Source organism: Pan troglodytes, chromosome 17 (genome assembly GCF_028858775.2).
Source record: "Pan troglodytes isolate AG18354 chromosome 17, NHGRI_mPanTro3-v2.0_pri, whole genome shotgun sequence".
NCBI classification, from domain to species: Eukaryota; Metazoa; Chordata; class Mammalia; order Primates; family Hominidae; genus Pan; species Pan troglodytes.
The window spans coordinates 24524491-24550416 of NC_072415.2; the positions used below are offsets into that span (position 1 = coordinate 24524491).

Sequence of the window (25926 nt, forward strand, 5' to 3'; positions counted from 1 at the left end):
TAATTTTTGTATTTTCAGTAGAGACAGGGATTCACCATGTTGGCCAGGCTGGTCTGAAACTCTTGACCTCAAGTGATCCACCTGTCTCGGCCTCCCAAAGTGCTAGGATTATAGGCGTGAGCCACTGTGCCCCACTGGTGCTTTCTTTATAAGGCATTTTACTACTATTTCTCCTCTTTAACCAGAAACTGCTGGTTACTTTGCACCTGGGCTATTCTAGCAAATCTTCCAGCTGGGTTCTGGGACTCCCTGACTCTTGGTTCTTGTCCTGTGAATGTCATCCCAGGTCTGTTGCATATCCCCCTTTCCAACCAAATCCAGCTGTAATCCTGCTTGGCTTTCACAGCCCTCCATGAAGCCTTCCTGGGCAACATGATTTCCTCTTATTCCTCATGAGAAATTGCCTTCCGTGTATCTGAGCTCTTTTCTGTTTCTGAGCCATGGCCTGTGTTATTTCCCTTGTATAGAGTGATCCCTTCTAAATATTCTCCTTCCTCTGTATAAGGTTTCTCAGCCTTAGCACCATTGACAGTTTTGGACCAGAGAGTTCTTTGTGGTGAGGGGCTGTCCTGTGCTTTGTAGGATGTTTAACAGCATTGCTGGCCTCCGCACACCACATGCCCCCAGCATCCCTCCCTGCCTGTCCCCTGGAAGACACATTCCCTTGCTTTCAACCTACTTTCTTATATTTTCTGTTAGTTTCTTATTTACAGCATATTGATGAATTATGATTTTTATACAGATGGCTGATTTCTGTCTTTTAATTTGGGTAATTTTGAGAACCACTGCTCTCAAACTGTATGTGGGGGACACACTGCCCCAAGCTGTAGCCCTGCTTCTCCAGGAAGCATCTGTTGACTGCAGCCCTCGCTCACCTTCTCTTCCTTGGACTAGTGTAGTGCTTGTGCATAACAGGCATTGACTTTTTTTTTTTTAATTTTTGAGACCGAGTCTGTCTGTGTCACCCAGGCTGGAGTGCAGTGGCGAGATCTCGGCTCACTGCAGCCTCCACCTTCTGAGTTCAATTGATTCTCCCACCTCGTTTTCCTGAGTAGCTGGGACTACAGGCGTGCGCCATCACACCCGACTAATTTTTGAATTTTCAGTAGAGACGGGGTTTCACCATGTTGGCCAGGCTGGTCTCAAACTCCTCACCTCAAGTGATCTGCCCACCTCGGCCTCCCAAAGTGCTGGGATTACAGGCGTGAGCCACCACACCCAGCCTCAAGACGTTGACTTTTATTAATATTAATAATTGGACAGCACTGTTTGCCAGTTGCTTAAAGTGAATTAATCTTGTTGCCATAATTGTGTCGTAGGCTCCTAAAGTCAGGGACCACTTGGTATACTACTTTTCTGTGACTTTTTGGAAGTCTCTTAAACTTTCTGTGGCTCCATTTTCTCATCTGCAAAGTGAAGATAATAATACCTGTACCTCAGGGTTGTCTTGAAGTTCCACGAGTTAATGCATGGGAAGTGCTTAGCAGGGACCTTGGCAGACAGTAAGCACACAGTCAGCCGCTGTCTACCTGCTGTGACTACTGTTTACCACCCAGTGTCCCTAGCAAAGTAGATAATCCAATGGGTAGTCAAGTTAGTCCACTTTTACTTCTTTAGGGAAGTGACTGGAATGGGAGCATGTGGGCTGCAGCCTCAACAAAGATCTTCTGGTGTTTTCTCTCCCTTGCTCGCACCCCAAGTATTTTTATGCTGTTGACCTCAGTTAAAAGTAAGCACCGACGGCCGCCTCACTGTGAGTCATGGAGAAGCAGCACAGAGCAGGTCATGGTGGATGCCGGTGACTGGAGAGAGTGTAGAGGGTGAAGGGAAGATGGCGCTACCATTGCCTGTGCTGAGGGGAGGCCTGAGGTCTTTATGCATTTGTGTGTTTACTCTCTTGTGGCTTTCTTGTGAGCTCCAGGGAAATCATGCTGGCTTGGTATCCCTCAGCAACTCAGAGCTGAGGTGTGTTCAGCCACATCTTCCTTCCAAGCATGTTCCTCCCAGGACTTGGTTTTGAATTCATGTTTCACGAGCTTTGTGACTGTAACTTATAGAACTTCCATTTCTTTATAAAATGGGAATGATTCTACTATCTCCTTGGGGTTGAAGTGAGGGCTAAAAGAGGTAATGCTGAATCCGTATCTTGTAAGTAAAGCTCATGGTGATTTGTTAAAAGGCAAATCACCATCCTTTGTGATCATTAGTGCTGTTTATGATGTGCCTTCCTAGTGGTCATGGGAAATCTGGAAGTGGGTGGCATTCTGACTTGAGCCTTGGCCTCACAGTGCTTTATCTGAGTGCTCTGACTTTAGGTCAGGTGGCTTCTGGGGCCTTCTGAGGAACATGCACAAGCTGCTACAGCTACTGGTAAAGGGGTGTGAAAAGATTGTCAGGGATTGCCCTGACCCCAGCTTTTGAGAGCAGGTGCAGCGTGTTTTTCTCATTCAGTGGGCAAGGCCAGGTGAAAGAGCTCTGTGTGAAGACATTCTCTGTGGGCCAGGGTGGAGAGCACCCTGAGGAGGCAGCACTGATGTGGTTAATCCATTGGCCTCCTAGACTTGGTGGGAAGCCTGTTCTCAAAGGGAGGCCACTCATTTTCTAGGAAGGACACACTGGCTAAGTAGCTTAGGCCTTCGGCAAGAGTTTATTTTAAAGTGAGGTAATGGCAATGGTAACAGGAGTGTCTGTGAGGCTGTCTTCTTGGCCTTCACAGTGATGGTTTCTAGGTAACTTTTGAAAATAGCACATTTCTGTGTTTTACTGCAGATTGAAGGGTTTTCTAGGCACATATGTAAGGAATAAGATTCCTGCCCACTCAGAAAAGATGGCATGGCATATGCAATCAGAGGGACCCGACAGAAAGGTAGGCTCCAGGGTTAGACTGTCGGGCTTGGGATCCTCTTAGCTCCTGCTGGGGGAGCCCCCCTCCTGGCCTTGCCTTCTGGCACCTGCTGTGGGCTTTCCTAGGGACTTGTGTTTTGTGCCCTGCTTGGGTTCGGTGAGTCAGGTCACTGCCAGGCACTGCTGCTGCTTCTCTTTCTAATGCAGAGATCTGCTCCACAGTCTCTTTGGCTAGAGTAAAAGGAGATCTTCCTGTAGGTATACAATACATTCACGAATTTCCTTTTAAAGCACTCATTTACATCCTTGAATGTTTTGGAAAAAGGCAGGCAAATGATGAGAGAAAGTCTGGCATTTTGATGGCTTCCCAGGCTCCTTGGCATTAAACAAACATCTGCACTTAGCTGAGTTTTCCTGTCACAACATAGTCCATTCAACTAGATTCTGGCTGGGAATAGTCTTTTTGGGAATGTGTGAAATTAGACACCTATTTAAAGTTGTATCCACAGCTTTGCTTTACAATACTAATAGAGATATGTAGAATTCATGAATATCAATTCCTTGTATAGATATTCACAGATCTTCTCTAGTCCCTATATTATGAACTTATTTCCTTCATTTTGAAAGAACTACTCCTAGATAATATCATTATTTAAAAACACGAACTTTTCTGTCTTAAGAATTCAGTGATACTGTGAACACTTTCAGATGTTGGAAGATGGCCTTAAAATAGACACTGATGCTATTATGTTATCTTTCTCTAGACATAGTAGCCACAATTTGTTCTCTGACATGAGCGTTTGTCTGTATTTTCTGTATGGCTACAGTTTTAGGAGCTCAGCATGTTGCAATGTTGTTTAAAGAAGAATGTGCTGATCATCTGTGGACAGACATTTTCAAGTTAATAGTGTGTCAGGGAATACATATTAAATTACTTGTCTGTTCTATATGGAGGAATTATTAAATTTAGTTATTAAGTTTATAAATTTTAGACATAATTTTTAAGTTTATGCACTTAGAGAAGGAAAAGACTATAGAATTAAATAAAAGGTTGGAAGTTTCTTTCCTTAATCTAGCCCAGGCATGTATATAATTGAGGTTACAGAAGTATGCCACGGCCACCTTCCCATCTGTGCTCCTAACAGAGTGCACCCTGTTTGCTGTGCCCTTGTGAGGTGCATTTGGCTAAGGCTGTGTGATTTTTTTTCAAAGCTTGTGCATACATTGACAGTGTCTGTCCTCTTTATTTAATATAAGAGTGTAATATTGCTTAAGTGAATTCAGCTTAGGTAATTATTATTTAACAAGGGTGACTTAGGGCAAACTCTAATGTCCCTTGAAGAACTAGTGATAATTTGAAAATCATTTTGCTTGCAAACAATACAGTGTTTCAAGTAACTTTTCAAAAGCTGGCATTTTTGCAGAAGATGGAAGGGACCGTGGAGCCAATTTGTATTAGAGATAGTAGCCTGGATTTTGTTCTTTCTTTGACTTTACAAGCTCTTCTTGCTCTGTGGGTATTGTTTTCCTTATCTGGAATGTGGGATCTGACGATTTAAACCACACTATTGTTGCTGCCTTATCTTCCTATAAGAAACCTGAACCATTTTCTTCTTTAGATGGCTAAAATGTCTGTTTTCAAATAGGACATGGCCAGTAGAATAAATCTTCCATTTATTTCTTCTGAGGATAAAGCAGACAGAATAAGTTAGAGCATTATCATGTGCAATTATGGTTAACCTACTTTTATTTCTTCTTGAGTTCATAAAGTATGTCTTTATGTCACAAAGCTGGGAGGAAAATAACAGCTCCTTAGACATTCCATTGAACAGTGACTTTATTATCTTTTCCTCTCTGTTTCTCTTCCTCTCTTTTTTTGCCTGTGTAAAACATAATGTTTATACATTTTGTAACCTTTCTAAAGCTTTTTGTGTGGAGGGAAGCATGTTTATTCCATAAAACATATTCATAGGTGCTTGATATCAAGATATGATAATCTCAGCATTTAATAAATATTTTAGTGATAATTTTGATTGCATTGATTATACGTATAAATATTCAAGCTTAAGTTTAAAAAGATACAGAAATATATGTAGTAACAACAGCATGAATAAACATTTTATTTAATTTGAAAGCTTACATTACACTTTTGATTTTTTTTGCTATAATATATATTTTAAAAATAAACAATTGTCCTCATTCTTGGTTACTAGCCTTTTTTCTATTGGTATGGAAGTTAATAGTATCCATTTTTTGTGTAGCTGCTTTTGAAATCTGCCTTAAATTTTGTTTATAAATATAACCTAAATTGCCTAGATGTTAAAGACTTTACTGACATCTGAGATTACAGTTATGAAAGTATTAGGCATCGTGTGGAAAGTATATATGATAGATACAAGTTTAGAGTGTTATAATTAATCCTAATGAGTTTTAAAGATGCCACAAAATATATCATTTTGATTACGCTTATGTGTAAATTTGTGTTATGTATAAATTTATGATGAAATCTAATTTCATCAGTTTTAAAGTTTAGCAGTTTATTTAATGATGAAAAAATGTGTAAAAAGAAATGTTACCAGTGACTCTTTTACTTCGGAGGTAACAATAAAGCTTTTAGGTTTGAATTGTGGACTCTCTGTTCTCTATAGAAATAAAGGACTAATTTGTATATTTTAAGACTGGAGTTCTTAACTTTTTGGTCTCAGGATCCTGTTATACTTTTAAAAACTACTAAGGACCCAAAGGTGCTTTTAGTATTATGCATGTCTTATATATCAATATTTATGGCATTATAAATTATAATGGAAAAAATTAATAATATTTATTAGTTTATTTAAAAATAACAATATAATCATTACTTAACATAAATAATACTTTAATGAAAATAGTTATATTCTCTGAAACAAAAATATTTAGTGACTAGAGTGGCGTTGTTTCACATTTTTGCAAGTTTTTAATGTCTGGCTTAATAGAAGACAGCCGAATTCTTATATGTGTTTCTGCATTGCAGTCTGTTGCAATGTGTTGTGTTGGTTGAAGTATAAGAAGAAAATCCAGGCACGCGTAGATACAAGGATCAAAAAGAGAGGATGTCGAGGACCCCTTAAAAATATCATAGAGACCCCCAGGGGCCCTTGGACCACAGTTTGAGAATCAGTTTTAAGACAATGGGTAGAGTTTTAGCGATACCCTCTTTTTTTTTTCCCAGATGTTAGATGTCGAGGGAGCATGGTAATAATGAGAAGTCATCTGAACTTGGAGTAAGGCTTGCTGCTGTTAGTAGTTATGTGAATTAAGCATGTAATAACTTTGAAGCTCAGTGTCTGTTTTTGCAGTGTGATTCAGAACAGCATAGTGGTTAAGTGGGCATGGGACCTCCAGATGGAGACTGCCTGGGTTCAAAGTTGGGCTCCTTCACTGAGTGGCTTAAGTTGGGGCAAGTTTCTTAATCTCTGTAAACTTCAATTCGTTCCTCTCTAATATGGGAATAGAAAGAGTCGTTTCTTCTTGGAATTACTGTGAGGCTTAAGGGGTTAACTCATATGAAGTATTTGAAAGTTTGGCAAGGAGTAAGCCCTCAGCAAGTTAGCTGTTAGTATTTTTGTTACATCTGGGTTTCCAAAAGTAGCTTAATGGGTGTGGTAGGTAGTAAAACCATTTTCTTTATCTTTGTAACTTCTGACATCACGCTTTCAGTTTGCTTTTTAATACACGTACTTGAGTGGACTTTCCCTGTCAACTCTCATAACACTGCAGTTTGGAGGTGGTGGGAAGTGGTTGAGAAGACACGGGGCTTCCTGGAGCGGGACTAGGGCACCCGCGGGGCCTGGGAGTCGGGTGTAGGCGTGTAGTGAGCCATCAGGGGCTGCTCCTGGACGGTTCATACCTGGGTTTTCCATGAAGGGGTTTGTTAGAAGAAATGCTTCCAAAGTTAAACCAAGTGTGAAATCCACTTACTGCCACAATTTACGAACTGAGGAAACGGAGACTTGACCGTTTTTTGGCGATTTTTCTCTCCTTTTTTTTCCCACTAGGAATAGAAGAATGTCTGTGTCTAGCATTTAACTTCATCCCTGATATATGTTCTAGACTATTATCTCTGTCAGATTTCATAGAAAACAGCCTCTCCATTTTCACAGGAGCTATGGGAAAAGTGTTTTAGAATGGAGACCTTTCCTCTGTGGTTCACGGTAGATGAGTGCTTTACGCGGGCATCAGAGTATGGCGACTGAAAGGCAGTGCGCATGTGCCCACACTTCCTTCTCCAGCCTTCTCCCCGAAAAACCCAGTACAGCCTGGGATTTGGGATTTAACATTTCTAATAAAAACTTGCATTTGTTTTTCCTATATCTTTTATTGCTTTCTCTTCCCACTACTTTCCAATACCCTGTACAGAAAGTGCTGAGTAAATATTGGTTCATGAGTTGTTACTAAGATGTTATAAGTTACCAGGGAGGGAAAGTGTTTTATTGGAAAAAGTGCACATTTTAAAGTCAGAGATACTTGGGTGCGGATACTGGCAGTATCATTTCTTGGTGTTGTGATTTGTGGCAAGATACTTAATTTCTCTGAGCCTCATTTAAAAAATAGTTATAATGAGACTTCACAGGGATGTGGTAGAATACCAGATTACATAAATGAAGGTAGCCATCCTCCACTAGACCCAGGTGGCTGGGGAAGGAGCAGTTTTCCAGCAGAGAGGGGCTCTGTTAGCAGAAGGAGAGAGGGCTGCTGAGCAGACGAAAGTATAAAGATGGTGTATGTGAGCTCTCCTAGTGCTGGTCTCTTCATGTCCTTTTCTTTTCTTTTCTCTTCTTTTCTTCTTTCTTTTCTTTTCTTTCTTTCCTTCCTCTTCCTCTTTCTTTCTCTTCTTTCTTTTTCTTCTTTCCCTTTCCTTTCCTTTCCCTTTCCTTTCCTTTTGTTTCTGTCCCCTCCCCTCCCTCTTCCCTCCCTCCCTCCCTTCCTTCCTTCTTTCCTTCCTTCTCTTTCCCTCCCTCCCCTCCCCTCTCCTCTCCTTTCTTTTCTTCTTTTTTTGATAGTGTCTTTCCCTGTCACCGAGGCTGGAGTACAGTGGTGTGATCATGGCTCACTGCAACCTTGAAATCTTGGGCTCAAGGGATCCACCCACCTCAGCCTCTCAAGTAACTGGGACTACGGGTGTCTACCACCATGCCTGCCTAATTTTTAGTAGGGATGGGGGTCTCACTATGTTTCTCAGGCTGGTCTCAAACTCTTGGAGTCAAGCGGTCCCCCTGCGTCTGCCTCCCAAATTGCTGGGACTGCAACCACGCCCAGCCACAATTTGTTTCTACTACTTAGGTCCCTCAGTTGCTCAGAGCAGAGGCCCACTAGAGAAAGCCTAAGGAAAGAGACGACCTACATGGAAGTCTTTGGAGGTCATCTGTGGAACCCCTGCATAGGACTGCAGCCAGCTGAAGAAGCAGAACCTGGCATTGGCACACTGTCCAGGACTGTCTCTTTAAAGATCGCCTTCATTCTCCTTTCCCACTGCAGTCTGGTTTCCTCCATTTCCACATGAGGAAAATAGGTTCTGCCAACAATTTCCAGCCTGTGTGTTACAATCTAGCCTCTCAGAGAAGGATTAATCTGATCTACCTTAGTTCCTATTACAGATTCCTTGGTACGGAATCTGATTTGTCCAGCTTGAGTCTGGAGGCCACCCCTGGATCTGCCGGCTGTTGCTGGGGCTATGATCATGTGGGTACAGGGCAACTTCCCATGCAAAAATTTGCAGGGTGGGGGCAGACGGCGGTGGGGAGACACAGCAGTTCCTAAGAAAGAGATGTTGGCAAGAGAGCCTGGTAGACTGTCATTACTATTTATACTGGAGAGAGGACTGAATTTAGTGTGAGAAGATCTGTGTTTGAGTCTTGGCTCTGCTGTTTTGATCTACCGTGGTCCTGAGCATTTCTCTTAATGGGGGTGTGACTCTCAGTGTCCTGCTGGGTATCACATGCTTCACCCATTGTAGGCCACAGTTAAAACATCAATAAGGCCTGTTATTATTGCTGCTGCTGCTGTTTCTGTGATTACTGGTGTTGTTATAATCATCATTATTACTTACTTTGCCTACCCAGTATCTTTTTTTTTTTTTTTAACAGGTAGAGTCTTATTCTCTTGCCTAGGCTGGAGGGCATTGGCACAATCACAGCTCACTGCAGCCTTGGACTAGACTCCTTGGCTCAAGCAATCCTACCTCCTAAGTCTTCCAGGTAGCTGAGACTACAAAAGTATGCTACCATGCCCAGCTAATTTTTTAAATTTAAATTTAAATTTAAATTTCTTTTTTGTAGAGATGAGGTCTTGGTATGTTACTCAGGCTGGTCTTGAACTTCTGGCCTCAAGCAGTTCATTTGCCTTGCCCTCTCAAAGTGTTGGGTTTACAGGCGTGAGCTAGCACTGCACTGCACTCTGCCCCAGTATCATTCTTGAGAGCATCAAATCAGATAATGTATGGGAAAGCAGTTTAACCCCATACACGTGCACATGGGGGATTATGATTTGATCACCATCTCGTGGTCTAATGTCATTCTCTTCATTCTTCCTGCTCAACCTTTGATCTCTCAGTTTATCTCTGTGTAACATTAAAGTGATAAATCTCCTTTCTGAGTTAATTAGCTTTTGTAAAGTTTTTGGATGTTTGATATATAAGATCCTAGAAAAGTGAAAACCTCTAGAATAGAGGATAGAAGAGTGACTGATTTAATTTCCTGTCTCATCTGGCTTTATTTAAAATTTTTATTTTGAGACAGGGTCTTACTCTTTCACCTAGGCTGGAGTGCAGTGACACAGTCATAGCTCACTGCAGCCTAGAACTCCTGAGCTTAAGGGATCCCCCCATGTCAGTCTCCTGAGTAGCTGGGACTACAGTGCACACCTCCACACCCCGCTAAATTTTGTATTTTTTTGTAGTGATGGGGGGTCCCACTATGTTGCCCAGGCTGGTCTTGAACTCCTGACCTCAAACTATCTTCCCACCTTGGCCCCTGAAAATGTTGTGATTATAGGCATGAGCCACTGCTCCTAGCCTCAACTGGCTTTAACATTCTCCTTATAGAGTTCTGTTTCTCTGTAAGTACTGTATTCATGAAACAGAGAATTACCTTTTACTTGCCAGCTTGTTGTTAGTATGTCATGTGGTGCTTCTGAATTATTAACTCATACTTAAGTAATTATGAAAGCACGAAGGGAGGAAAAAAGGGAAGACTATGACTTTCCAATTCATACAACCCTTTAACCCACTGTGTCTGCTGCCTTCTGCTTGCCCCCCACACTAGGAGGAATATGAAGGGGGAGATGCAGAGAATGTACAGTCTCTTTCATTGAAAACATAAGTCTGTAAAGCACTCACAGGTCTCCTTTGCATAAGGATCTGCTTTGGTCACCTAGTACTTCAACAGAGTGCTAGAATCTCAGTCTGTCCAACTCTCTGGGAATTTTTGAGAGTTTAAAATAGATTTGGTGTAAAATTTTCCCTAGAAATCCCTAGAACAAACAACTTATTTAGAATGCTTTAGAATTTTTTTTTTTTAGATATGTCATAGTTTCACCCTCTTCTAAGAGTTATCTGTGCTGAAATGAAAAAAAAAGTGTTTAGAGAAAATTTATTTTAGCCATTTTCTCAAGATTATACTAAGTAATTGTTTGAGGTCATGTTTATTTATTTATTTTTTTTGAGCTGGAGTCTCACTGTGTTGCCCAGGCTGGAGTGCAGTGGCATGATCTCGGCTCACTGCAACCTCTGCCTCCCAGGTTCAAGCCATTCTCCTGCCTCAGCCTCCCAAATAGCTGGGATTACAGGCATGTGCCACCATGCCTGGCTAGCAGAGACAGGGTTTCACCATGTTGCCCAGGCTGGTCTTGAACTCCTGACCTCAGTTGATCTGTCTACTTTGGCTTCCCAAAGTGCTGAGATTACAGGCATGAGCCGCTGTGCCCAGCTGTGTTTGAGGTTATGATGTATTATTAAATGTTGGCCTGAGAATTAAGTAAGTTACTCAATTTTATACCTTTAAATAGTTTCAGAATGTCTTAAATGACTGATTAAGCTTGTGTTGCAGGTCTGGGCTATGAAAGTAACTGGCACAAAATGAAAACACTAGATTTGAATCAGTAAATATGATATGAAAAGACCCAAAATGTGATTCTTTGCAAGACATTTTCATAAACTGAAATCATACCCGGGCTATCCACTGGAATATGGAACAATGCAGAAATAGACATGGCAAGTTCTCCACTTGGTCCCCATCTGCACAGGGCTCTCCTGTGGAGCCCTCAGGCCAGTGCTTCTGCTCATTCCTCTCGCCATTGGTTACCTTGCTTCAGGGAACTGGCCTCTCACTGCTTTCCACGTGCAAAAGGGGCAGTCTCCTGTGTGTTTCAAGAGCCAAGTTTCCTGAGGGTAGACATTGTAAACTTAGATGACACAGACTTTCTGAAACTTGTGCTGATTAGATCCTAGGAGGTCTTGGATTTGGTTTGAGGAGCACAGGAAGGTGGGCTGGGGAACTGGAGTAGCTTGACCAGATGTCACTTTCTTATCCGTAAGCTTTAGACTTTTGCTACAGCTGTCTTTCTTTTTGGGTGACTTCCTTTAATGCTCTGTTCTAAAACTGCAGGGTTTTGGAGGGATCTGCTTTGGAGTGGAGCAACATTGATCATTTGATACCTTTTTGGAGGGGACTTTTGACTAGGTAGTGGGCCAAGGTGCAGGAAGCCCTGGAGTGTGTGGGCTCAGCCCAGGGCTGTATCCCTGAGCCTGTGGTCAGCTAGCTGCGTGACCTTGTCTCATTTCTTTGGCCTTCAGTTTTTCTTTCTGTAAAATAAGAAGGTTGGATTAATTTGCGTCCATCTTCCAAAAAAGCTTTTTCATCACAAGTTTATTTAATCGGCACTCTTAGTAAAGTGTAAGTTAGACCCGGAAAAGGTCTTAAAGGTCATTTTCTAGGATAGTCTCATCCACTGATTTTACAAATGAGGTTGTTAACTCCCAGAATAGTGAAGCACTTGGTTTAAGGCTGCATAATTTATGGTAAGTTGATTTTCTCCACCTTGATGGGGGAAGGGTAGGCCAGGCTGCGGACGAGACAGACACTTTTCGTGATGTGTGCTCCGCTTTGTCTTCATCTGTCCAAGGCTTGGTCAAAGGCATTTTCTAGTGGTGATGGTTTTGTGTCTTCCCAAGGAACTGAAAGAAAACAGTGAGATAATGAGATTACGTTCTGAACCTTGAAGCACTAAATGAAGTCAGCCTGGAGATAAAGCTTTTAATGATGCATGCAGGAGTAATTTCATTGTGATAGTTGTATCACAATTTATGCTTTTTACATAATCCACAAGGCTTAGGCAACTGACTTATCCATGGAGTGACCAGAAAATCCTGCCATTCTCTGTCCTATATGCATATGGTTTGACTTTTCTCAAATGATATTTTTTTTTTTTCAAAAGTCGTGATTGTGACAATTAGGCCCCAGTCATGGAGGGGAATTTTCACAGTTGCTTATGTGTATGTAGTATCTTGATGAGAGTGATTTAAAACCTGGCAGTCAGCATTTGGAGGACTTGTGCATTCCTGTTAAGAACAAGAGAAATCTCTTTTTCTCTCAAACATTTACTACATAGAATTAGAATAGATCATTGGTAGCGGATGATGGGGGTGGCTGGTTTTATAGAAAAGATAACAAAATTAAACGAGCTGCAGAATGGAAAGAAGGTACTAGTTATTTCACTGTTCAGGACTTTTTTGTTTGGTGCTTTTACATATTACTAAATTTTTTCTTCTGAAGTTCCACCCAATAAAGACTTAGGAATTTCACAGAATGTCTCAAGATTTGATGAGAAAGTCAACAAGAAAATATATAGTAGTGTCAAAGACTCCAGCCTGTTGTCACCATTTCTTTTCAAGATAAATGGAGTTTCTTAATTACAATTTTGGGGGATAGACTTAAGCAGACTGAAACAAGGTTTCAGGTGGGAGCTAACTTGATAAGATATCAACGCTTTGGATGAGATACAGCAAAAGTCAGATAAAGTCACGTGGTGCACAATGACGTTTTCATCAGTGACGGACTGCATATATGACACCCATATGCATATATGATCACATAAGGTTATAACAGAGCTGAAAGATTCCTGTCACCCAGTGACAGTGGGCAGCTGTGGCAGTGTTGTAGCCCATCACATTACTCATGTGTTTGTGGTGATGCTGGTGTAAACAAACCTACTTTATACTTCATAAAGTAAAAAGTTATAGTAAGCTAAGACCAACTTATCACTGAAAAAAGAAAAACTGTTTTTAATAAATTTGGCATAGCTTAAGTATACAGTGTTCACAAAGTCTACAGCAGTGTACGGCAATGTCCCAGCCTTCCCATTCCCTCACCGCTCATTCACTGATCCACCCAGAGCAACTCCCAGTACTGCAAGCTCCATTCATGGTAAGTGACCTCCATTTTTTATCTTTTATACCGTATTTTTTATTGTACTTTTTCTATGTTTAGAGAAATACTTACCATTGCATTACAATTGCCTGTAGACTAGGAGCCATAGGCCATTCCATATAGCCTGAGTGTAGTAGGCTTTACCCAGTAGGTTTGTGTAATTGCACTATGATGTTTACGCTAATAACGCATTTCTTAGAACAAATCCTGTTGTTAAGTGACACATGACTGTATGTTTATGTTGATCCAGGCAATCAGGAAAAGAAAATCCATCTGTGAGCAGGATGAGCACATGATATTTAAGCTGTGGGACAAATAGAGTTTGGCAGAATGCCATAACTCTGTTATGTTGATTGCCATCTCCTCTTCGAGGTTTGGCCTGTGGGTTCTCCATGAGTGGGAGCGGTGTCCTCTCTCTCTCTCCAAGGCATTCTTTGGAGTGTAAACGTCATCTTGCACCAGGTACTGGGATGCTGACTCTGTGCAAACACAGAGAATACTACAGAATTATTTTGGATTTTAAAAGGTACAGACACAGAAAGCCCAGGTGACTCATAGGACTTGTATTAGTCACTAGAAAGAGAGCTGACGGCATCATTGCTGTCTGAAGTTCAGGCCTCTTTTTTGAGGGCTGTGATTGAGCTGTGGAGGAGCTCTAGAGGTCTCAAGCCTGCTACTATGGTGGCCATTGATTGTGGTGTCATAGAAATGGAGGTGACCAACCCTGCTGGGGATGAATCATGCACACGCTGGTGAATCACTTATCGTGCACATGGAACTAGCTTCAGAGGTCACTACTTTGTTTTTTTTTTTATAAATTTGAATGAGAAAAGTAATTCAAATGAGGATAAAATGAGGGTGCTAAAGTTTATCTTTACCTAGCACACTGTTTACTCGTAAATCATGTAAGTTAATGGGTTTTTAATATTGCAGGAGGTTGACTTACATACAGTTGATAGATTTTAAGTCATTGAGATGAACTTATTGAAGCTAGCCATATGTATTTAAATGTAATCAAATGATAATTATTTAGAACAATTCAATTTTCCAGGCCTTTATATTCAGATAGTTGTTTCTGGCTGGTAGATTGTTCACATTGATAAGCATCTTGACAAGTCATCTATTTTGCTCAAGTTCTGAAGTGCTTTGTAGACAAAATGGATGAAGGTTACTACTGTTATCCAGTTCTTTGACTTTCAGGTTTTTCTTTTCCAAAGGAAAAAAAAAATCAACAAATATGCTTGCCTTATCATAGTATTATTGAAAACATTACAGGTGAATAAAGAGTTAATTTATTAGAAATCTTAAAAATTTTTTTATTTTAATTTTTGTGGGTACATAGTCGATGTATATATTTATGGGAGACATGAGATGTTTTGATACAGGCATGCAATGCATAATAATCACATCATGTGAAAAGGAGTATCTGTGCTCTCAAGCATTTATCCTTTGCGTTACACACAATCCATATTGTTATTTAAAAAACATAAAAAAGCATAGTGACTTCCAGTTCTATCCATGTTGTTGGAAATGACAGGATCTCATTTTTATTATGGCTGAATAGTACTCCACTGTGTATAAGTACCACATTTACTTTATCTGTTCATCTCCTGATGGACACTTAGGTTGCTTCCAAATTTTGGCTATTGTGAACAGTGCTACAACAAACATGGGAGTGCAAAAATCTCTTTGATATGCTCATTTCCTTTCTTTTGGGTATATACCCAGCAGAAGGACTGCTGGATTATATGGTAACTCTATTTTTAATTTTTTTTTGTGGGACCTCCAAACTGTTCTCCATAGTGGTTGTACTAATTTACATTCCTGCCAACAGTATACGAGGGTTCCCTTTTCTCCACATCCTCACCAGTGTTTGTTATTGCTTGTCTTTTGGATAAAAGCCATTTTAACTTAGGTGAGATGATATCTCATTCTAGTTTTGATTTACATTTTTCTGATGATCACTTGTGTTGACTTCCTTTTCATATGCCCATTTGCCATTTGTATGTCTTCTTTTGAGAAATGTCTATTTAAATCTTTTATGCATTTTTAAATTGGGTTATTAGATTTTTTCTTATTGAGTTGCTTGAGCTCCTTATTTATTCTGGTTACTAGTTCCTTGTCAGCTGGGCAGTTTTGTCTCCTCACTTTGTTGTTTGTTTCCTTTGCTCTGTAGGAGCTTTTTAACTTGATGTGATCCCATTTGTCCATTTTGCTTTGGTTGCCTGTGCTTGTGGGATATTAGTCGAGACATTTTTGCCCAGACCAATGTCCTAGAGAGTTTTGCTGATGTTTTCTCATAGTAGTTTCACAGTTTTAGGTCTTAGATTTAAGTCTTTAATTTGTTTTCATTTGATTTTTGTATGTGGTGACAGATAGGGGTCTAGTTTCATTCTTCTGCATATGGATATCCACTTTTCCCAGCACCATTTATTGAAGAGACTGTCTTTTCCCCAGTGTGTGTTCTTGGGACCTTTGTTGAAAACAAGTTCACTGTAGGTATGTGGATTTGTTTCTGGGTTCTGTATTCTACTCCATTGGTCTATGTGTCTTTTTCAGAGCCAGTCCCTTGCTATTTTGGTTACCGTAGCTCTGTAGTATAATTTGCAGTCAGGTAACATGATTCCTTCAGGTTTGTTCTTTTTGTTTACGATGTCTTTGTCTATTCTGGGTCTTTTGTGCTTCCATATAAATTTTAGGATTCTTTTTTCTATTTCTGTGAATAATGTCAGTGGTATTTTTTTTTATTTTTTAAATTTTTTTAAATTATACTTTAAGTTTTAGGGTACATGTGCACATTGTGCAGGTTAGTTACATATGTATACATGTGCCGTGCTGGTGCGCTGCACCCACTAACTGGTCATCTAGCATTAGGTATATCTCCCAATGCTATCCCTCCCCCCTCCCCCCACCCCACAACAGTCCCCAGAGTGTGATATTCCCCTTCCTGTGTCCATGTGATCTCATTGTTCAGTTCCCACCTATGAGTGAGAATATGCGGTGATTGGTTTTTTGTTCTTGCGATAGTTTACTGAGAATGATGTTTTCCAATTTCATCCATGTCCCTGCAAAGGACATGAACTCATCATTTTTTATGGCTGCATAGTATTCCATGGTGTATATGTGCCACATTTTCTTAATTCAGTCTATCATTGTTGGACATTTGGGTTGGTTCCAAGTCTTTGCTATTGTGAATAATGCCGCAATAAACATACGTGTGCATGTGTCTTTATAGCAGCATGATTTATAGTCCTTTGGGTATATACCCAGTAATGGGATGGCTGGGTCAAATGGTATTTCCAGTTCTAGATCCCTGAGGAATCGCCACACTGACTTCCACAATGGTTGAACTAGTTTACAGTCCCACCAACAGTGTAAAAGTGTTCCTATTTCTCCACATCCTCTCCAGCACCTGTTGTTTCCTGACTTTTTAATGATTGCCATTCTAACTGGTGTGAGATGGTATCTCATTGTGGTTTTGATTTGCATTTCTCTGATGGCCAGTGATGATGAGCATTTTTCATGTGTTTTTTGGCTGCATAAATGTCTTCTTTTGAGAAGTGTCTGTTCATGTCCTTCGCCCACTTTTTGATGGGGTTGTTTGTTTTTTTCTTGTAAATCTGTTTGAGTTCATTGTAGATTCTGGATATTAGCCCTTTGTCAGATGAGTAGGTTGTGAAAATTTTCTCCCATTTTGTAGGTTGCCTGTTCACTCTGATGGTAGTTTCTTTTGCTGTGCAGAAGCTCTTTAGTTTAATTAGATCCCATTTGTCAATTTTGTCTTTTGTTGCCATTGCTTTTGGTGTTTTAGACATGAAGTCCTTGCCCATACCTATGTCCTGAATGGTAATGCCTAGGTTTTATTCTAGGGTTTTTATGGTTTTAGGTCTAACGTTTAAGTCTTTAATCCATCTTGAATTGATTTTTGTATAAGGTGTAAGGAAGGGATCCAGTTTCAGCTTTCTACATATGGCTAGCCAGTATTCCCAGCACCATTTATTAAATAGGGAATCCTTTCCCCATTGCTTGTTTTTCTCAGGTTTGTCAAAGATCAGACAGTTGTAGATATGCGGCGTTATTTCTGAGGGCTCTGTTCCGTTCCATTGATCTATATCTCTGTTTTGGTACCAGTACCATGCTGTTTTGGTTACTGTAGCCTTGTAGTATAGTTTGAAGTCAGGTAGTGTGATGCCTCCAGCTTTGTTCTTTTGGCTTAGGATTGACTTGGCGATGCGGGCTCTTTTTTGGTTCCATATGAACTTTAAAGTAGTTTTTTCCAATTCTGTGAAGAAAGGCATTGGTAGCTTGATGGGGATGGCATTGAATCTGTAAATTACGTTGAGCAGTATGGCCATTTTCACGATATTGATTCTTCCTACCCGTGGGCATGGAATGTTCTTCCATTTGTTTGTATCCTCTTTTATTTCCTTGAGCAGTGGTTTGTAGTTCTCCTTGAAGAGGTCCTTCACATCCCTTTTAAGTTGGATTCCTAGGTATTTTATTCTCTTTGAAGCAATTGTGAATGGGAGTTCACTCATGATTTGGCTCTCTGTTTGTCGGTTGCTGGTGTATAAGAATGCTTGTGATTTTTGTACATTGATTTTGTATCCTGAGACTTTGCTGAAGTTGCTTATCAGCTTAAGGAGATTTTGGGCTGAGACAGTGGGGTTTTCTAGATATACAATCATGTCATCTGCAAAGAGGGACAATTTGACTTCCTCTTTTCCTAATTGAATACCCTTTATTTCCTTCTCCTGCCTAATTGCCCTGGCCAGAACTTCCAACACTATGTTGAATAGGAGTGGTGAGAGAGGGCATCCCTGTCTTGTGCCAATTTTCAAAGGGAATGCTTCCAGTTTTTGCCCATTCAGTATGATATTGGCTGTGGGTTTGTCATAGATAGCTCTTATTATTTTGAAATACGTCCCATCAATACCTAATTTATTGAGAGTTTTTAGCATGAAGGGTTGTTGAATTTTGTCAAAGGCTTTTTCTGCATCTATTGAGATAATCATGTGGTTTTTGTCTTTGGCTCTGTTTATATGCTGGATTACATTTATTGATTTGCGTATATTGAACCAGCCTTGCATCCCAGGGATGAAGCCCACTTGATCAAGGTGGATAAGCTTTTTGATGTACTGCTGGATTCAGTTTGCCAGTATTTTATTGAGGATTTTTGCATCAATGTTCATCAAGGATATTGGTCTAAAATTCTCTTTTTTTGTTGTGTCTCTGCCTGGCTTTGGTATCAGAATGATGCTGGCCTCATAAAATGAGTTAGGGAGGATTCCCTCTTTTTCTATTGATTGGAATAGTTTCAGAAGGAATGGTACCAGTTCCTCCTTGTACCTCTGGTAGAATTCAGCTGTGAATCCATCTGGTCCTGGACTCTTTTTGGTTGGTAAGCTATTGATTATTGCCACAATTTCAGATCCTGTTATTGGTCTATTCAGAGATTCAACTTCTTCTTGGTTTAGTCTTGGGAGAGTGTATGTGTCGAGGAATTTATCCATTTCTTCTAGATTTTCTAGTTTATTTGCGTAGAGGTGTTTGTAGTATTCTCTGATGGTAGTTTGTATTTCTGTGGGATTGGTGATGATATCCCCTTTATCATTTTTTATTGCATCCATTAGATTCTTCTCTCTTTTTTTCTTTATTAGTCTTGCTAGCGGTCTGTCAATTTTGTTGATCCTTTCAAAAAAACCAGCTCCTGGATTCATTAATTTTTTGAAGGGTTTTTTTTGTCTCTATTTCCTTCAGTTCTGCTCTGATTTGAGTTATTTCTTGCCTTCTGCTAGCTTTTGAATGTGTTTGCTCTTGTTTTTCTAGTTCTTTTAATTGTGATGTTAGGGTGTCAATTTTTGATCTTTCCTGCTTTCTCTTGTGGGCATTTAGTGCTATAAATTTCCCTCTACACACTGCTTTGAATGCATCCCAGAGATTCTGGTATGTTGTGTCTTTGTTCTCATTGGTTTCAAAGAACATCTTTATTTCTGCCTTCATTTCTTTATGTACCCAGTAATCATTCAGGAGCAGGTTGTTCAGTTTCCATGTAGTTGAGCAGTTTTGAGTGAGATTCTTAATCCTGAGTTCTAGTTTGATTGCACTGTGGTCTGAGAGATAGTTTGTTATAATTTCTGTTCTTTTACATTTGCTGAGGAGAGCTTTATTTCCAAGTATGTGGTCAATTTTGGAATAGGTGTGGTGCTGAAAAAAATGTATATTCTGTTGATTTGGGGTGGAGAGTTCTGTAGATGTCTATTAGGTCTGCTTGGTGCAGAGCTGAGTTCAATTCCTGGGTATCCTTGTTGACTTTCTGTCTCGTTGATCTGTCTAATGTTGACAGTGGGGTGTTAAAGTCTCCCATTATTAACGTGTGGGAGTCTAAGTCTCTTTGTAGGTCACTCAGGACTTGCTTTATGAATCTTGGTGCTCCTGTATTGGGTGCATATATATTTAGGATAGTTAGCTCTTCTTGTTGAATTGATCCCTTTACCATTATATCATGGCCTTCTTTGTCTCTTTTGATCTTTGTTGGTTTAAAGTCTGTTTTATCAGAGACTAGTATTGCAACCCCTGCCTTTTTTTGTTTTCCAGTTGCTTGGTAGATCTTCCTCCATCCTTTTATTTTGAGCCTATGTGTGTCTCTGCATGTGAGATGGGTTTCCTGAATACAGCACACTGATGGGTCTTGACTCTTTATCCAATTTGCCAGTCTGTGTCTTTTAATTGGAGCATTTAGTCCATTTACATTTAAAGTTAATATTGCTATGTGTGAATTTGATCCTGTCATTATGATGTTAGCTGGTTATTTTACTCGTTAGTTGATGCAGTTTCTTCCTAGTCTTGATGGTCTTTACATTTTGGCATGATTTTGCAGTGGCTGGTACCGGTTGTTCCTTTCCATGTTTAGCACTTCCTTCAGGAGCTCTTTTAGGGCAGGCCTGGTGGTGACAAAATCTCTCAGCATTTGCTTCTCTGTAAAGTATTTTATTTCTCCTTCGCTTATGAAGCTTAGTTTGGCTGGATATGAAATTCTGGGTTGAAAATTCTTGTCTTTAAGAAAGTTGAATATTGGCCCCCACTCTCTTCTGGCTTGTAGGGTTTCTGCTGAGAGATCCGCTGTTAGTCTGATGGGCTTCCCTTTGAGGGTAACCCGACCTTTCTCTCTGGCTGCCCTTAACATTTTTTCCTTCATTTCAACTTTGGTGAATCTGACAATTATGTGTCTTGGAGTTGCTCTTCTCGAGGAGTATCTTTGTGGCATTCTCTGTATTTCCTGAATCTGAACGTTGGCCTGCCTTGCTAGATTGGGGAAGTTCTCCTGGATAATATCCTGCAGAGTGTTTTCCAACTTGGTTCCATTCTCCCCATCACTTTCAGGTACACCAATCAGACGTAGATTTGGTCTTTTCACATAGTCCCATATTTCTTAGAGGCTTTGCTCATTTCTTTTTATTCTTTTTTCTCTAAACTTCCCTTCTCGCTTCATTTCATTCATTTCATCTTCCATCACTGATACCCTTTCTTCCAGTTGATCGCATCGGCTCCCGAGGCTTCTGCATTCTTCACGTAGTTCTCAAGCCTTGGTTTTCAGCTCCATCAGCTCCTTTAAGCACTTCTCTGTATTGGTTATTCTAGTTATACATTCTTCTAAATTTTTTTCAAAATTTTCAGCTCCTTTGCCTTTGGTTTGAGTGTCCTCCCGTAGCTCAGAGTAATTTGATCGTCTGAAGCCTTCTTCTCTCAGGTCGTCAAAGTCATTCTCCATCCAGCTTTGTTCCATTGCTGGTGAGGAACTGCGTTCCTTTGGAGGAGGAGAAGCGCTCTGCTTTTTAGAGTTTCCAGTTTTTCTGTTCTGTTTTTTCCCCATCTTTGTGGTTTTATCTACTTTTGGTCTTTGATGATGGTGATGTACAGGTGGGTTTTTGGTGTGGATGTCCTTTCTGTTTGTTAGTTTTCCTTCTAACAGACAGGATCGTCAGCTGCAGGTCTGTTGGAATACCCTGCCGTGTGAGGTGTCAGTGTGCCCCTGCTGGGGGGTGCCTCCCAGTTAGGCTGCTCAGGGGTCAGGGGTCAGGGACCCACTTGAGGAGGCAGTCTGCCCATTCTCAGATCTCCAGCTGCGTGCTGGGAGAACCACTGCTCTCTTCAAAGCTGTCAGACAGGGACATTTAAGTCTGCAGAGGTTACTGCTATCTTTTTGTTTGTCTGTGCCCTGCCCCAGAGGTGGAGCCTACAGAGGCAGGCAGGCCTCCTTGCGCTGTGGTGGGCTCCGCCCAGTTGGAGCTTCCCGGCTGCTTTGTTTACCTAATCAAGCCTGGGCAATGGCGGGCGCCCCTCCCCCAGCCTCGCTGCCACCTTGCAGTTTGATCTCAGACTGCTGTGCTAGCAATCTGCGAGACTCTGTGGGCGTAGGACCCTCTGAGCCAGTTGCGGGATATAATCTCCTGGTGCGCTGTTCTTTAAGCCCGTCAGAAAAGCGCAGTATTCAGGTGGGAGTGACCCGATTTTCCAGGTGCCGTCCGTCACCCCTTTCTTTGACTCGGAAAGGGAACTCCCTGACCCCTTGCACTTCCCAAGTGAGGCAATGCCTCGCCCTGCTTCGGCTCGCCCATGGTGCGCGCACCCACTGACCTGTGCCCACTGTCTGGCACTCCCTAGTGAGATGAACCCGGTACCTCAGATGGAAACGCAGAAATCACTGTCTTCTGCGTCGCTCACCCTGGGAGCTGTAGACCGGGAGCTGTTCCTATTGGGCCATCTTGGCTCCTCCCCGAGGGCGTCAGTGGTATTTTTGAAAGAGATTGCATTGCATCTGTAGATTGCTTTGGGTAGTATGGACATTTTAACAATATTGATTTTTCCAGTAAAAAATGGAATATCTTTCCATTTTTTGGTATCCTCTTCAATTTCTTTCATCAGTGTTTTATAATTTTCATTACAGAGATCTTTCACTTCTTTGGTTAATTCCTAGGTATTTAATTTTATTTCTACCTATTGTAAAAGGGATTTTAAAAAAATTCTCTTTCAGATTGTTCACTGTTGGCATATAGAAATGCTACTGATTTTTGTATGTTGATTTAGTATCCTGCAACTTTACTCAATTTATCATTTCTAATAGTTTTTTTTGTGGAGTCTTTAGGTTTTTCCAAATAGAAGATCATATCTCCAAACAAGGATAGTAAAAATCTTTTAAGAAACTTGCTGAGTGTGTTCCTGACAGAATTCATTTTAAAAACATATCACTCATATTTTTATTTAATTACATCTGCTTAACTAGTGTCCACAGAATTCTTGCCTTATCATGCATAAATTCAAAATTCTGTAGTAAGGATGCTTATTGAAATTGATGAGTAGAATATTATATAAGGGATGAGCAGCAAATAAGTATTTTTTTTTTTTTTTTGCTTTCATCATGGTCTCTTGAAAGTTTTGGTTTTAGAGCTACCTCATGAACTGTGAGTTGCATTGATTTGTATCATACTGTGAGTGTGTCAATGGCAGAAAGCCATTATATTTTCCACCATAGTTTTTCAAGTGTGTATTTAATAGAGACAAAATATGTGGAAAGCTTATGAAACAGAATGTGCCTTTTTAAAGAAACACTGCACTAGGTTGCATTTATTTGTGGTAAGTTATAATTTATATATGTTTAGTTTAGTTTATTGAAAAACTATAATTTTGTTCATTTAGTTTATTTTAAAAGGTTACGGGAGGTATTTGTCTTTTAAAATAAGAATTTATATAAACTTTATGATATTTATTCTTTCAAATGGTTTGAAGAACAATTTAGGATAAAAATAGAAGGAAAATATTTTTGACCATTTAAAGTTCCTGAAAAATGTCTCTTTTCAGTTTCTTCCACTTTTGAGGCTACCAACTAGATTTCTTTTTTTTTTTTTCTTTAAGGTTCTCAGCACATAGGAAAGACAGCGAAGAAATGGATAAATTGTATGGTCATGATATAGCATCCCTTTGCATTTTCCTGGCAGAAGCAAGGTCACTGTCTGTATCCTACCTTCAGGGTAGTGTGGTTGCAAGATTTTCTGGCCTCTGCCTTGGAGAAGGCAGGACTCATAATATGGGGAATGATCTAGATGTTAAGTACCTGGCAGTGACAAATAGTCACAATAAAGTTCATAGTAATCTCATCAACCACTTTTTATTTTTCCTCTAGATCAGAAGATAGAGCATGTGATATGGAAGTTTTCTTAGCTACCATGAAAATATTTACCATCTCCTTTTATCATAATAGGCTCTCAATAAATTTTGAATGACTAAAGGTAAATATTTAAAATTTATTGAGAGCCTTCTGTGGAATGGACTGTTCTAAGTGAATGCATTAATTTATAGATCTAAACTCAGCCAAAAGATTCAGCTCATAAAGATGAGGAGATTGGGTTTGTAGAAGAGGAGGTAATTACTTTGAGGTGAAATGATCATGATGTATTGGGATCTTTGGTTGTGTCCTTTAAGTGGCTAGGTGCTCCAGATTTTAAAAGATTTGGCAGAGAATGCTGAGAGTGACCACGTTTTGAGTAATTACTAGGAGTGAGAAGGGAGAGAAGCAAAAAAATTTAAACCCACCTGTCTTTCCTTCTTGGCAGGGAGAAATTTACTTATAGTACCAGCAATTAGTATAATACTCAGAAAATAATATAAGCACAATAAACTTTTTATAAAGAAATCAACTTTTGACTTGAGTGGTGGCTCATGCCTGTCATCCCAGCACTTTGTGGGGCTGAGGCAGGAGGATTGCTTGAGGCCAGGAGTTTGAGACCAGCATGGGCAAACTTGAGACCCTGTCTCTTAAAAAAATCAACATTTAGGCAGGGCGCGGTTGCTCACGCCTGTAATCCCAGCACTTTGGGAGGCTGAGGCGGGCGGATCACGAGGTCAGGAGATTGAGACCATCCTGGCTAACATGGTGAAACCCTGTCTCTACTAAAAATACAAAAAATTAGCCGGGAGTGGTGGCAGGCGCCTGCGGTCCCAGCTACTTGGGAGGCTGAGGCAGGAGAATGGCTTGAACCTAGGAGGCGGAGCTTGCAGTGAGCTGAGATCGCGCCACTGCCCTCCAGCCTGGGCGACAGAGCGAGACTCCATCTCAAAAAAAAAAAAAAAAAAATCAACGTTTAAAAATTGTGGTATAATATACATAATACAAAATTTACTTAACCATTTTCAATGATCACTCAGTGGCATTAAGCACATTCACATTGTTGTGCAGCCACCACTACCATCCACCTCCAGAACTTTTTTGTCATCCCAAACTGCAATTCTGTATTCAGTAAACAATCATTCCCCATTGCCTTCTCCCCCAGACCCTGGTAGCCACCATTCTACTTTCCATCTTTATGAATTTGACAATTCTAGGTACCTCATATAAGTGGAATAATACAATATTTGTTCTTTAGTATCTGGCTTATTTTGCTTAGCATAATGTTTTCAATGTTCATTTACGTTGTAATATGTGCTTTTTTTGAGATGGAGTCTCGCTGCGTCTCCCAGGCTGGAGTGCAGTGGCGTGATTTTGGCTCACTGCAACCTCCGCCTCCCTCGTTCAAGTGATTCTCCTGCCTCAGCCTCTTGAGTAGCTGGGATTACAGGTGCATGCCACCACACTTGGCTAATTTTTAAAAATATTTTTAGGAGAGATGGGGTTTCACCATGTTGGCTAGACTGGTTTTGAACTCCTGACCTCAGGTGATCTGTCTGCTTTAGCCTCCCGTAGTGCTGGGATTTCAGGCATGAGCCACCGTGCCTGGCCTAGAATTTCATTTTTTAAGGCTGAGTAATATTCCATTGTATGTTTATACTACATTTTCTTTATCCATTCATCCATAATGGACATGTAGGTTGTTTCTACTCTTTGGCTATTGTGAATAATGTTGCCATTTACATTGGTGCACTAATTTCTGTTTGGGTCCCTGCTTTCACTTCTTTTCAGTTTATACCTAGAAGTGAAATTGCTATGTCATATGGTAACTCTATGCTTTATTATTTTAGGAACCACCATACTGTTTTCTATAGTGGCTGTACCATTTTACATTCCCACTTGCAATGCACAGGTATTCACTTCTCCACATCTTTATCAACACTTTTTGTTTTCCGTTTTTTTTTCTTTTTTATATTAACCATCCTATGTGTAAAGTGGTATCTCATTGTGGTTTTGATTTGTATTTTTTCATATGATTATTGGCTATTAGAATATCCTCTTTGGAGAAATGTCTGTTCAAGTTCTTTGCCCATTTTTCAACTGAGTCATTTGTATTTTGTTGTTGAGATTATGAGTTCTTTATATATTCTGGATATTAATCCCTTATGAGATACATGATTTGCAAATATTTTCTCCCATTCGGTGGATTGCCTTCCACTCTCTTGGTATTGTCCTCTTATGCACAAACGTTTTCAGCTTTGATGGAGTCAAATTTATTTACTTATTCTTTGGTTGCTTGTGTTTTTGACAGCACTGTTGTTGCCAAATCCAATGCCGTCAGGGTTTTCACTTATGTTTTCTTCTAGGAGTTTTATAGTTTCAGCTGTTATGTTTAGGTCTTTTGTTCATTTTAAACTAATTTTTGTATATGGTGTAAGGTAAAGGACCAGCTCCATTATT

At 40.2% G+C, this 25926-nt stretch overlaps 1 protein-coding gene and 1 long non-coding RNA gene across 18 annotated transcripts in view; one reads left to right on the plus strand and one right to left on the minus strand.

Moving 5' to 3' along the window:
• L3MBTL4 (L3MBTL histone methyl-lysine binding protein 4) overlaps nt 1-25926 on the plus strand; it is a 470574-nt gene that overhangs the window by 45581 nt on the left and 399067 nt on the right. Inside the window, exon 1 of one of the 17 annotated variants that reach the window (XM_063795944.1) lies at nt 13009-13301. The exons of 15 other annotated variants lie outside the window; for them this stretch is intronic. The gene's annotated coding sequence lies outside the window, so the exon portion shown is untranslated. Of the gene's footprint in view, nt 1-13008; nt 13302-14044; nt 14210-25926 lie in introns of those variants that run through there. One more of the 17 variants, XM_063795946.1, reaches the window with a different exon arrangement.
• Nucleotides 11728-25926, minus strand: part of LOC107969441 (uncharacterized) — a 28420-nt gene continuing 14221 nt past the window's right edge. The window contains exon 3 of the long non-coding RNA XR_010152032.1: nt 11728-12052. This is a non-coding gene — a long non-coding RNA (uncharacterized LOC107969441). The remainder of the gene's footprint in view (nt 12053-25926) is intronic.